This window comes from Pongo pygmaeus, chromosome 2 (assembly GCF_028885625.2).
Source record: "Pongo pygmaeus isolate AG05252 chromosome 2, NHGRI_mPonPyg2-v2.0_pri, whole genome shotgun sequence".
Classification (NCBI taxonomy): Eukaryota; Metazoa; Chordata; class Mammalia; order Primates; family Hominidae; genus Pongo; species Pongo pygmaeus.
This window is the reverse complement of record NC_085930.1, coordinates 125,179,730-125,191,444: the sequence shown is the minus strand read 5'-3', so window position 1 is coordinate 125,191,444 and position 11,715 is coordinate 125,179,730.

Sequence of the window (11,715 nt, the reverse complement as noted above, 5' to 3'; positions counted from 1 at the left end):
CTAGATTCCATCCATGGAATCTGTGCTCAAGGAAAATCAAAGCATTCCTCAGAGTTCATGGACAGGTAGGGTCATCGCAGTTACATGACAAAGCAGATTATGAACCCAAGTCTGCTATTTACTCACTTACTCTAGCACAGCACTAACCTCCCTACCTACATATTGAATTCCAATTTTCCTTTTGAGTTGTGTGCACTTCAGGAGTTAGAGGGGAGTGATCATGAAGGGGCCAAATTGTCAAATTCAGGTAACCTATGGGATCAGTCTAAAAGTGACGGAGGCATTTAAGACAGAAATCCACGGCCTTTACTGCCATTTGGTCCATGCAAAGGGGTGGTCCCAGAGTGATGTGTTTTGCCTCCAGGGTTTTCAGATTTTTTTTTTTTTAGAAGTTCAATTTAAGGGAAACATACTGTCAGATGGAAATAATAATTTGAATTTGACATTGACACAGTTCACTTAGGTGCAAAAATTGCCAGGGAGTCCTAGAAGGTAAAAGTGAGGTGAGGAGTCAGAGAAATTTAATACATCTGGAGTTAGTGTGATACTGTCAATGACCATAGGCGGTACTTTTTTTTTTTTTTGTCTGCTCAGTGTTTCTTTTCTGGTATCAGAACATGTTTCTTCATTGTGCAGAACTACCCCTCCCACCCCTCTTCTCCCCATTCCTCCTGCTTTACAGCCTTATTGTTGGAAGACAGTTCTTGTGGATCTTTCATATTTCTGCACATCTTGTGTCAACTCTTGTTTCAGAGGATCTTTTCAAGGATGTTTATAGTAAACAGCCTTGGATAATAGAGATAGGGTCTCCCTGCAGGAAATGGCTAGGTTTGTTTCCTGACTAGAATAATAAAGATAATATCTCCCTCCAGGGTGAAGGGTGAGCAGGTTTGCTAGCAGCCTCCTTCTAAGATCAGGAGTTTCCTAAACTTGAGGCCCTCACATATGAGGCAAATCAACTGTATGTATGCAGCACCTACCTAGGCCACTCTGTATGTTTTTCAAGGGACTTGTGGAGCAAGAGGAGCCAATGTGAATATGAAGCACAGACTGCTTTCTGTGCCATGAGTAATCAAGTTTTTTGTCTCTGACCCAAGAGTCTAGCAGCATGTGTGAAGCTGTGGAAGGCTCTCTTCTTAACTGGCAAGGAAGGTAAGATCTCAGACCCCTCACAGCTCTTGACAGCTGACTGTTGGTTGGAAAGCCTGGCCAGTGAGACTAGAGCAGGCTCCTGGCCACAAGGATCACTTTGGTATAGTCAGATGACAAAGATCAGGCCCATAGGAAGGGTCTTCAAGGCTTTTGCTGGAGTTACTGGGCAAGGGATGTAGGATAGGAGCCTAGCCATCTTTGTGGTTACCTGGGGAGAGCCCCTTGAGAATAAGTCCCTTTACAGAGTAAATCAGAGTCAAGAAAATGAGAGAGGGGAGGGGCAGAAAGCAAGGGAAATTGATTGAGGTTGAAATTGAGATTGATTTTGTTTGGGAGTGTTGATTGAGAGCCTGGATATCTCCCTGCCTTTTCTGTTATATAAGCCAATACATCACTTTGTTTGCTTAAGCCAGTTTGTGTGGGAATTTTGATATTAACAAGTGAAAAAGTCCTGTCAAATACAGTTGCAAAAGAGTGGGTTGACCATCCCAAGGGGGACCACTACTCTAGAGGTTTCTACTCAAGCTTTTCCTGTGTGAGCATATAACCTTCAACTGCTTACCCACTCTAAAATACATCTAAGCAATGGCTGCCATTAGGGTATAGAACTTGAACTTGATGCCTTTCCCCAGATGGCTCCCTGAGCAGTTATCTCGTTTTTGATGCTCTGCTTATATATCTGTATGTCTGCTTCCCCAAGATGATGTGAAAACTGTGAATCAAAACAAATGCAGAATGCTACGGAGAGACAAGATGGGTGCAGTAAGAAAGGTGAAAAACATGGAAGATGGCAGTGCTTTGGAACTCCTGGGGCCACACCCATGTAAGGAAGTGAGGAATTTGGGATTGTAGAGGTTTTTGCCTCTAAATTCATCACTCAAAGCTGTTCTGTGGCCCTGCAGAGAAATGATAATCAAGTTGAGGTTAGATGTCAATAGATTATTGTTATTACTATTCTGTGGGAAAGCACTGTAGAATTTAGGGTTACACAATGAACCCTGTGAGGTGAAAAGATTGGCAGCTTCTTCTTTTAAAAACAGCTTTGTTTCTAAAGTGGAGAAAGATTTTTTTTTTTTTGCTTTTCATTTCTTTATGTTATGTTGTGTGTGAGCACAGATATGCATGTATATTAATGTATAGCCATACATGTGTATGTACATGTGAGCCTATGTGCACATGTGTATGGGCGGGTATGCCTGTATATGTATGTGTATCTAGGCATTTATCTTTCTAATTTGGTTAGCAGAATTATAATCATCTTTCCAATATTTGATTAATAACTTCACATAATTCACAGTGTTTCTTTTACCAAATGTCGTTTTACCTTTCCAGTAATAGTTTCAATTTGTAGTTGGAGAAGAGGCATAAAGAAGAAGTAGATAAAGATTATCAGGTAAAGTTGTGGCAGGGGATGCTAAGAGATGAAAAAAAAAAAAAAAGAATCAGAGGTTTAAAAAAAGTGAGCAAAGAACCAATTCAAATACTGAGACTTCTACGAAATCCCATGCAAGGCTGCTTCAATTCCGTTGCCAGACTTTTTTTCTGACTTCTTGTCATACAAACCATGTGTTGGTCTCCTAAGCAATGCATCATTCTTCTGAGATGCTTTGCTCATAGATGTTCAGGCTTCCCTCCATGCCCTCATGTTTTCTGCCTCTGCACCTATATTTATCCCTTGCCTGAAATAACATGCTTTTCCCTTCTGAGCCCTACGTGTCTTCATTTCACCCCAGACAGATTCACTCACCCAGACTCTGGGTCCAAATTGCCCCCTAATTTACAAAATTACGTGACCCTTTCAAGTAGATGCCATGTCTTCCTTTCTTTTTTACCCAAAGCAAGCAAAAATGTTGAGTGATGCTTCTCACTTTCAACACACACACCTCAAGTTAATTCTGGGATCAATTTTTTGAGACTGGTCCTGGGACATGTCACCAGTGAGATGAAGATGTATGAGAGTGCAAAGAAGTTGGAGTTCTTTTTCTTTTTTTAAGAGGAATTTTCACTTGCGAGCAAAATTTTAATTGGATGTCTAAACTTCCAGATAAGCTTTTGTTCAACATTTGTCATGAATTTATAGGGGAAGTAAAAAATCAATATTCTGCAGTACTTCTTTCATCCCAAGGAGGTTGAAAGACTTTAGCTGCAAAGTGAGGAGATCAGAAGAGAAACAGATTTATTAAAGAAAAAAACACCTCATCTTACCAATGTCATTTGGAAGAACAGACCCTTTCTGAAGCAATTTCTGATCTCCTTTCCAAAGGCGATCACTATTAATAGGCGACCATGAAGACGAGAAGCAAGAAGAAGGTTCACAGACAAAAATGCAGAGTGCAATTTTCTATTCTCTACACTTTTGTAGAAAGAGATCCCAGTTGTAAGTATGAACAATTTGCAAACATTTAAGCCAGGAGTTCTGCCAAATTTAAATGCCTTTGGCAATCAAGACAAGAAGCATCTCTCTCTGATATAACTCCAAATAGCTGGGCAGAATTTCCCATGCCCAGCTTTCATGGGACCCTTCCTACACGCACACTAGGTTTCTTTGTAGAACAGTAATGTCATGTCATAACTTTTTCACTAGCTGCAGTTTGATGTATATGTTTGAGAATTTCCTTGTTTCCTTTTGTCTGAATTCTTTGATATTGTAGGGGAGAAAAAGTCATAACTTTTCCTCACTCATCACAAGGTTTATGACTGAGTCCCATAAAAGAAAAGGCAGATTTAGGCCAGAGAAAAGCAAAGCAAATTTATTAGCCAAATATTATGGGATATGAGAGTCTTCAGAAATGAAGACCCCCAGACATAGGGAAGATCATGTATTTGTGTGCTTAGCTTTGATGAAGAATGGACAGACATGTAGAAGTATGATTAGATGAAAAAGGAGTATGACTGAACGGTAATAAACTGGGGGTGGGGGAAGTAGCAAGGTCTGTTTCTTGAGATTGTTCTTGGCCTCTCTGGATAGCATTCCCTCCCTTCAGATATAGGGCAGATCATCTGCCACACAAGAGTCTTCAGGAAAGAAGTTCAGAGAGATCTTTCTGCTTCTGTGGCTGTCTCAGTTTCCTTCAGCTTGAAATACTGAGTATTGTAAGGTGCCGCATTTGGTGCTAGTGTTTCCTGTACCCCATCAGCATCATATGTGAAATGGTTTTATTTTTTCCAAAAACTGTTACGAATTTGCTCTAGCAAAATCCACATTCTTATTTCTTATTAAAACAATCCCACTTAAAGTTTTTAAGTCTCAGTGTTAACAATATAAAACCTACTTAGAGTGTAATTGGATTGTTTGTTACTCAATAAATAAGTGCTTGAGGGGATGGATAAAACAAACAAACAAAACAATGTAAAAACTTCAAACTTCTATTTAGTTGATATTTCTTAATCTCAGCTGTCCTCCCACCCTCTCAACCCCATCATCCCCCTCCCTAATCAAGGCTAAACTTGTGGCTCTGGTGGCTAGGAGTGGAGGGGTCTGGGTTATGGTCTGTTCTCTTATACACTTTTTGCTCTGCCTTCTTGGAATGATGGCTCTGATGTTGAGGGCAATGAGGAAGGGGATGAGATGAAAATGTTGCCTTGTATGCCTATCCATAGTGGAGTTGCATGACTCTTCTTGGTTGGCCCTAATTGCTGACCTAGTTTGCGATTGAGTCCATGAAATCCTTGAGCATGGGTGGTGGCTCCATCAGGCCTCCTGATAAAGGTCTCATCTTAAGTGGCTCCCTATGCAAGACTGTGCTCCATCTTCTAGATGATCCCTAGCTGAACACCTCCCATCCTTTGCTGTATCCTATAGCTATGCCTGGCACGACTATAATACAGTGTCATCTGTGTTTACAGTGTTTCCATCTCTGTTGTCTACTGGTATGTTCAGCTCTAATTTACATACATTTCAGGAACAGGAAGCTTTCTCTTTTTATACCATATCCACCCAGTGCTCTTTACCTACCTGCAGTGGTATAAGGACTTGCTAGCAAGCTCAGTGACTAAACAGACCCCAATTAAGGTACATAATGTTCCCTCTCCTTTTCATGGAGCCTCCCTCCCTCTCCAGTGTTGGGAGAGAGAAGAATAGCTAATCTTGAGAAATTCTTCAGTTCCGCAGCCTCCTTATTTTACTCTTTACTTTTATACCAATAACGTGAGTGTAAGAGGTGGGAATTAGGTGGGGGATAGTTAATGCTGAGTCTACTGACTTGTTACCTTGTCTCTCCTCTCCTCTCCTCTCCCTTCCCCTCCCCTCCCCTCTCCTCCCCTCCCCTCCCCTCTCCTCTCCTCTCCTCTTTTCTTTTCTTTTCTTTGATGGAGTTTTGCTCTTGTTGCCCAGGCTGGAGTGCAATGGTGCGGTCTCGGCTCACTGCAACCTCCGCCTCATAGGTTCAAGTGATTTTCCTGCCTCAGCCTCCCAAGTAGCTGAGATTACAGGTGCTCCCCACTGTGCCTGGCTAATTTTTGTATTTTTAGTAGAGACGGAGTTTCACCATGTTGGCCAGGCTGGTCTGGAACTGCTGACCTCAGGTGATCCGCCCACCTCGGCCTCCCAAAATGCTGGGATTACAGGTGTGAGCCACTGTGTCTGGCCCTTGTTACCTTTCAACATGCCCTGTGGGATGGTGGCTAGGATGTGGAACACTTAAGGCATCTGCTCTAGATTACTGGGACAGCAGAACTCTGTACCTAACATCATCTTTTTATGCTATGGTTAATGCCTTTTACTGAAAAAGGGAAAGTATCAGAAAGAAGTAATGAATATTTTCCTTATAGTGGCCCAAAAAATAGTAAGGAAGAGCCTATTAGACATGGAATATTTGGATCTTACTGGGAGAGACTAGTCTCTTTATTCCTAGATCCCAGCATAGTGCCTGGCACATGCTTGCTGGGTAAATATTGAAAGAAACTTCCAAATTGCCAAGGTGCTAGAAGGTAATTGTGTGATTTTGCTATACAAAGACTAAATTGGAGACAGAGCAACCCTGGAAGAAACATGTTCCCAGTTTTTGTCTCCCCCAACTCTTCCTGAGCTCCAGTGTTAGTTTCCCTTGCCCTGCCCACATAAAACTGCACAATAGAAAAATTGGAATTGTCTTTGAAGTGACCATAGTGAATAGTGGTGGTTGTCAATGCTAAATAGCTATTTTGAAATCTTGGATTTAGCTTGCTATGGCAAAATGAGTGGCATTAAAGCCCTCACTTCTAGAGCACAATGGACTTAGGGATATATACCTAGAAATAGTGCTTCGCAGCTACATTAAGTAAGAAAATTAATGTCAGGCAGTACCACCTGTAAAAATTAACCCAGTACCTTGGGTCTCAAACTTTGGAAAACTTCATATTCATCAACAGACACACACACACACACACACACACACACACACACACACACTCACATATACACTTCAATAAAGAATACACGATGCCTCTGTTACTCAGGATTCAGCGCTCAGTGTTGGCAGCTAAACATCCACTCTCATGACTACTAATACTGTTCAGGCCCCAGGGAAATGCTTTCCCACATCTCGCCCAATGTTCTCGAACAAAAGATGACTGCATCTGAATGCCGTGAAGATTTGTGTGTTGTGCTCTCTGAAACAGGCCCTGCTTTGGAGTGTGGGGAAGATTTGAGCAGCAAAAGCACTTTGGTAAGACAAAAGACTAATTAAATTGTAAAACCTTTCTCTCAGTGTGAGTTTAGTAGTGTATTGCATAAAAAGTATTATTTTTCAAAAGAATCAAGCCTCCGTTTCCTTGCTTCTCTTCACGGTTCCAGAAGTACCTGGGAATTAGTGTTCTCTTTGCAGTAGTTGCACATGGTGACTGGAGAACATTTTGCAGTATTGAACAACTACTGATCCCCAAGTCACTGTTCATCAACAAAACATCCAGATGTGTACAATAACACTTTAGTCATCTTTGATATTTTGCTGACTTTTAGTTAGACAAAAGCTATAACTTTACACACATTTTTAAAAAAACATTATAGTTATAAAGTCTTTTTCAAGGTAGGAGAATAGAATACATTTATGTTTTCTAGACTCATATATAACTTAAGATATGTAGGTTTTTATTCATACTTTTCTTCCAGGCCCTACAAATATTAGGGTTGGACCTAATGTAAAATATTAGGTAAGAGTAGTGGCCTCATAAAAGTGAGTTTCCTTTCTCTTCCCTAAATATTTGTCTGTCACCATGAAAGAATAGCTGTATCTCCGAACTTTATTTTATAGAGTTGGAATTATAGGACAATAGCTAAGATTTTGCCAGTGTTAAGTAGCCTGGTCTTTTCCCATGAAACCCAAGACTAATTTCTACAGGAGAAAATGGACTGTGATCTCTTTGTTTTCACTAAAACCGCATGTTCATGAGGATCAATAACAGGCCAGATTCAGAGCTTGTTTCTTTTTATTTAAATATATTCTTTTCCCAGCATAAATGCAAGCTTACTTGGTTGGCAAAATATGCGTTTTGTCTCACCATTTAAGGATCATTTTTGTCCTTAACAACGACAGCAGTAACAACAATAGTATTAACTGACTATGGAGAAGCACTTTACAATGTTCAATGTGCTTATATATATTTTGCCACCTGTTAATACATTAAGAAAGAAAACTGTGACTTCTGACATTCTGATAGATCTAGTTGCAAAGTTAATGGCAATATGCAAGGGTTTTTACCTCTATTTATTTCTATATTCTATTAACAAACTGAGGCTAGACATTAATTTCCAACTGGCTTATGCATTTCAGAACATTTTAAATTTTGTTTTCTTTTCATGGAAATGAAAATATAACTATAGTTTTCAGAGAATGTTTATGCTGCAATGGTTTATTTTTCATTCTGGCAAATCAATAGCTAACTCTCTAGGGAAAGCATAATTTGGCAGTTAGATTGTTTGACCTTTCATTTTTCAGAAGTCTTTAAGGCATTGCATTTGTTGTTCATGATGGTATGTTTGGAGTTGAAAGAGACACAATGAGAATACAAGTATCAGGCAAGGAGCTGAGAAATCTAGGTTCTTGGCTTCACTTTTCCTAATCTTTCTGAGCTTCAGCTAATCTGTCTAATCACATTAAGATGTGTGCCCACCTATGTAATATAACTATTGCAAAGAACAGACTGGATGATGGATGCGAAAAGTGCTTTGAAAACCGATCACTATGGCAAATAAATGGTATCAGAAGTAAATGATACTATTATAGACTAGGATGGGCACATTAAGCCCTGAGGGCCAAATCCAGCTTGCTACTTGTTTTTGTAAATAAAATTTTATTGGAACGCACCACATCTATTTGTTTATATATTGTCTATGGTTGCTGTCATGCTGCAATGGCAGAGTGGAGCAGTTGTGACAGAAACCACATGGCCAGCAAAATCTAACATATTTGCTATTGGATTATTTGCAGAAAAAGCCTGCCAACCCATGTTAGAGACCGCAGACTATTTGGTTGGACTTCTCAAATGTGGGGAATAAATAGCATCTAATCTAAAATTTTAGGAGGAAGCTGTAGTTCCTCTTCAATTGATGAGTGAATGCTTTTTAAAAAAAATTAATAACAATGGCTAATAAAGAAGTAATGATAGAATTAGAAAATATCAATTTTTGTAGACTTTTTGAAATAATTGATGCAAGCCAAGGATTGTCAACGAATATTAAAACTTTTGTATAAGGTGTTGTTTGGGCAAAAATATGCTTATACTGTGTTGGAAACATGATGCCACAGGTTGCTTACTAATTGTAAAAGGAAAAACAAAACCTTCTCTAGGGGAGAGATCTGATGGTTACTACCTTAGCCATTTGATCAGGCTCTTTATCAGTAAAATTGAGACAGATGTGGTGTGCCTTCTAACAATACACAAAGTTTTGAAAAACCATTATCTATTAACTACTTTTTTCAAAATGTGTAAGGTAGACTTAATTTCTAGTTTATAGGAAATACTGGGAATATAGGAATCAGTTAAATGACACCAAAATGAAACAGACAAATCAAAAACTGAAACCATGGAAGAACATTTCTAGATTATTGGAGCTATAACAGCCAAATGTCACGTGGGAACCTTGACTGGGTTCACTGTAGAAAAAGGAAAGCTATAAAGAGTCTTATGGGCCAGCTGGGGCATTTGAATATGGACTGGATATTGAATATTGTTATATTAGAGAACAATTATTAATTACTTATATCTTGTTAATAAGATAATGATATTGTGGTTATACAGTGGACAGTGTGTGAAGTTTTTTGAGTTACTTTCAAATGCTTGAGACAAACACACACACAGACACATACAAAATGTGGCAAAAGAATATATGAGAGTTCATTGTACTAGTCTTTTAACTTTTTTACTTCTGAACATTCCCAAAATAAAAAATGGAGAATCAAATTCAATAAGCAATTATTGCCAGTGAAATAAAGAACCCAGGAAATTGACATCTAGTAGAAGAAAGACCTGGGTTTCTTTGCCATTTGGTTAATAATGGTGTTCTCTCTGGTGTGCTTTATCCAGCCACTCAAGTGAAAAAATCGGAGATAAAACGTTCTCTTTTCATGATTTTTTCCCTGCAGATGTTCATTCCTGATGGTAATTCATCTTACAGCCAGGGAACCCACCAAAGCAATATTTTTACCTTATAAAATTTCATCTTACTAGTTGTCACCCATCATTCCAGGCTGTTGAAATCTTTAGAATTTTGATTGGCCCATTCAATCTGTTAGTTATCTTTCTCAGTCTTGTGACATCTGAATGGTTGATGAGCTCACTTTCTATGTCTTCATCCAAGTAGATAATGAAGATATGGAATAGCAACTCCTTCCTGCTCCCTGGTAGCTGAAGACAAAGCCTCACAGCATTCTAGTGCCTGCTCTCTGCCTGCAGTGGGGAGGCGGGGAGGAGGCACTGGATGCTCAGCAGCCTGGATTGGGCCCCATGCTTCAACTAGCTACAAACATAGCCTGCCATCTCTGACCCAGGACCCTTTCTGCACCAGCCCCTTCAGATCCTCTTGGCCTCAGCACTTTTTCCAGCTGCTGCTGCTGCTGCTGCAACTTTCCTAGCATGAGCTTTTATTGGCTCCATGCAGGCACGTCCTGATCATGCGGGGCCTCTCACCTTGAGTCCTGAGACATTCCTATTGACATCAAGGCAAGAGATACCCCGAGGAGGACCACAATCCTGCCGAAGCATGTTCACCCTGGAAATGTGAGGGTCTCCAACCCTATAGGGCAAATCTTTGAGCAAAGGGAGACTGAAGTCTGAAGATACATTCATTGCCCTTTCTCCCCCTAGGCAGACCCCTGAGCTGACTCATGAATGTCTGGAACACATATTATGTAATAAGATCAACTGTTCTAAATTTAAATTAATTTGGCCATATGTAAATTATACAAAATCCAAATGTCTTTAGAAACAATATTTTCCTGGTGATATTTTTTGCTGTTCTGAAGAGCAACAAAGACTTATTCTAAGTCAGTGGCTCATGATTAATTATATCTGTACAAAAGTGTTTTGCATATTTTTCTTGCTCCTGCCGTTGATTGTTTTACTTTGTATATACATCCTTTTATTCTTTATGTCTGTCATTTTAAACATTTCTAGAAGTTAAGAAATGCGATTAACTGGTTTATATATTGTTGGTTATATATTATTTTAAAACATCATTATTTCATATATATATATAGCTGAACCATTCTTATTTATTTATTTAAGAGACAGGGTCTCGTTTTGTCACCCAGGCTGGAGTGCAGTGCGTGATTGTAGCTTACTATAACCTCAAACTCCTGGCCTCAACCAATCTGCCTGCCTCAGCCTCATTGGGATTACTGGTGTGAGCCACCTTGCCCAGGACCATTTGTTTTTGGTGTAGAATTATGACTTGCCAATGGCAGAATGGGGCAGTGGTCTTGAGCACACATTTTAAAATAAGATTCTTGGGGCCATTAACTGTCTTATTTTGGTAATTTACTTATCCATTCTGTGCCATTAACTGTCTTATTTTGGTAATTTACTGTATTTAATCGCTGTGCCTCAGTTTCCTCATCTGTATAATGAGCATGATGCTATTAGTATTTTTTATAGGCTATTGTGAAGATTGAGTTAAATATGTATAAAGCAATTATGAAAGCACTTGGTATTAATAAATACTCAGTAAATGTGAGCTGATATTATCATATGATGGTTATTACTACAATTATTATTACCACTACTATCATCAAAATTATTTCTTCTAGAAATTATCATCCCTTTAGCCATAGGATATACCTGTAACTAAGATGTAAGCAAAAGTAGTCTCCTGAGCAGCTAAAATAAATGCCATAAAATTATATCACTAAATACAAGATCTTTACTTAGATCTTCATTCAGAGCATATTTACTCTTATGCTGCATTCAATGCTAATAAGTTTTTTATCTATTTTTCTGGATCATAGATAATTGGAAGCATCTTATTAGAAAGCAGGAGAATAGGGCTGTTCTTTCTAAGGTATACTTAGGGAAAGCTTTGTGGTGACAATTAACTCTAAAATAGGAGACAATACAGGAGAAAATCACAAGACCCTGTAAAGCATGATG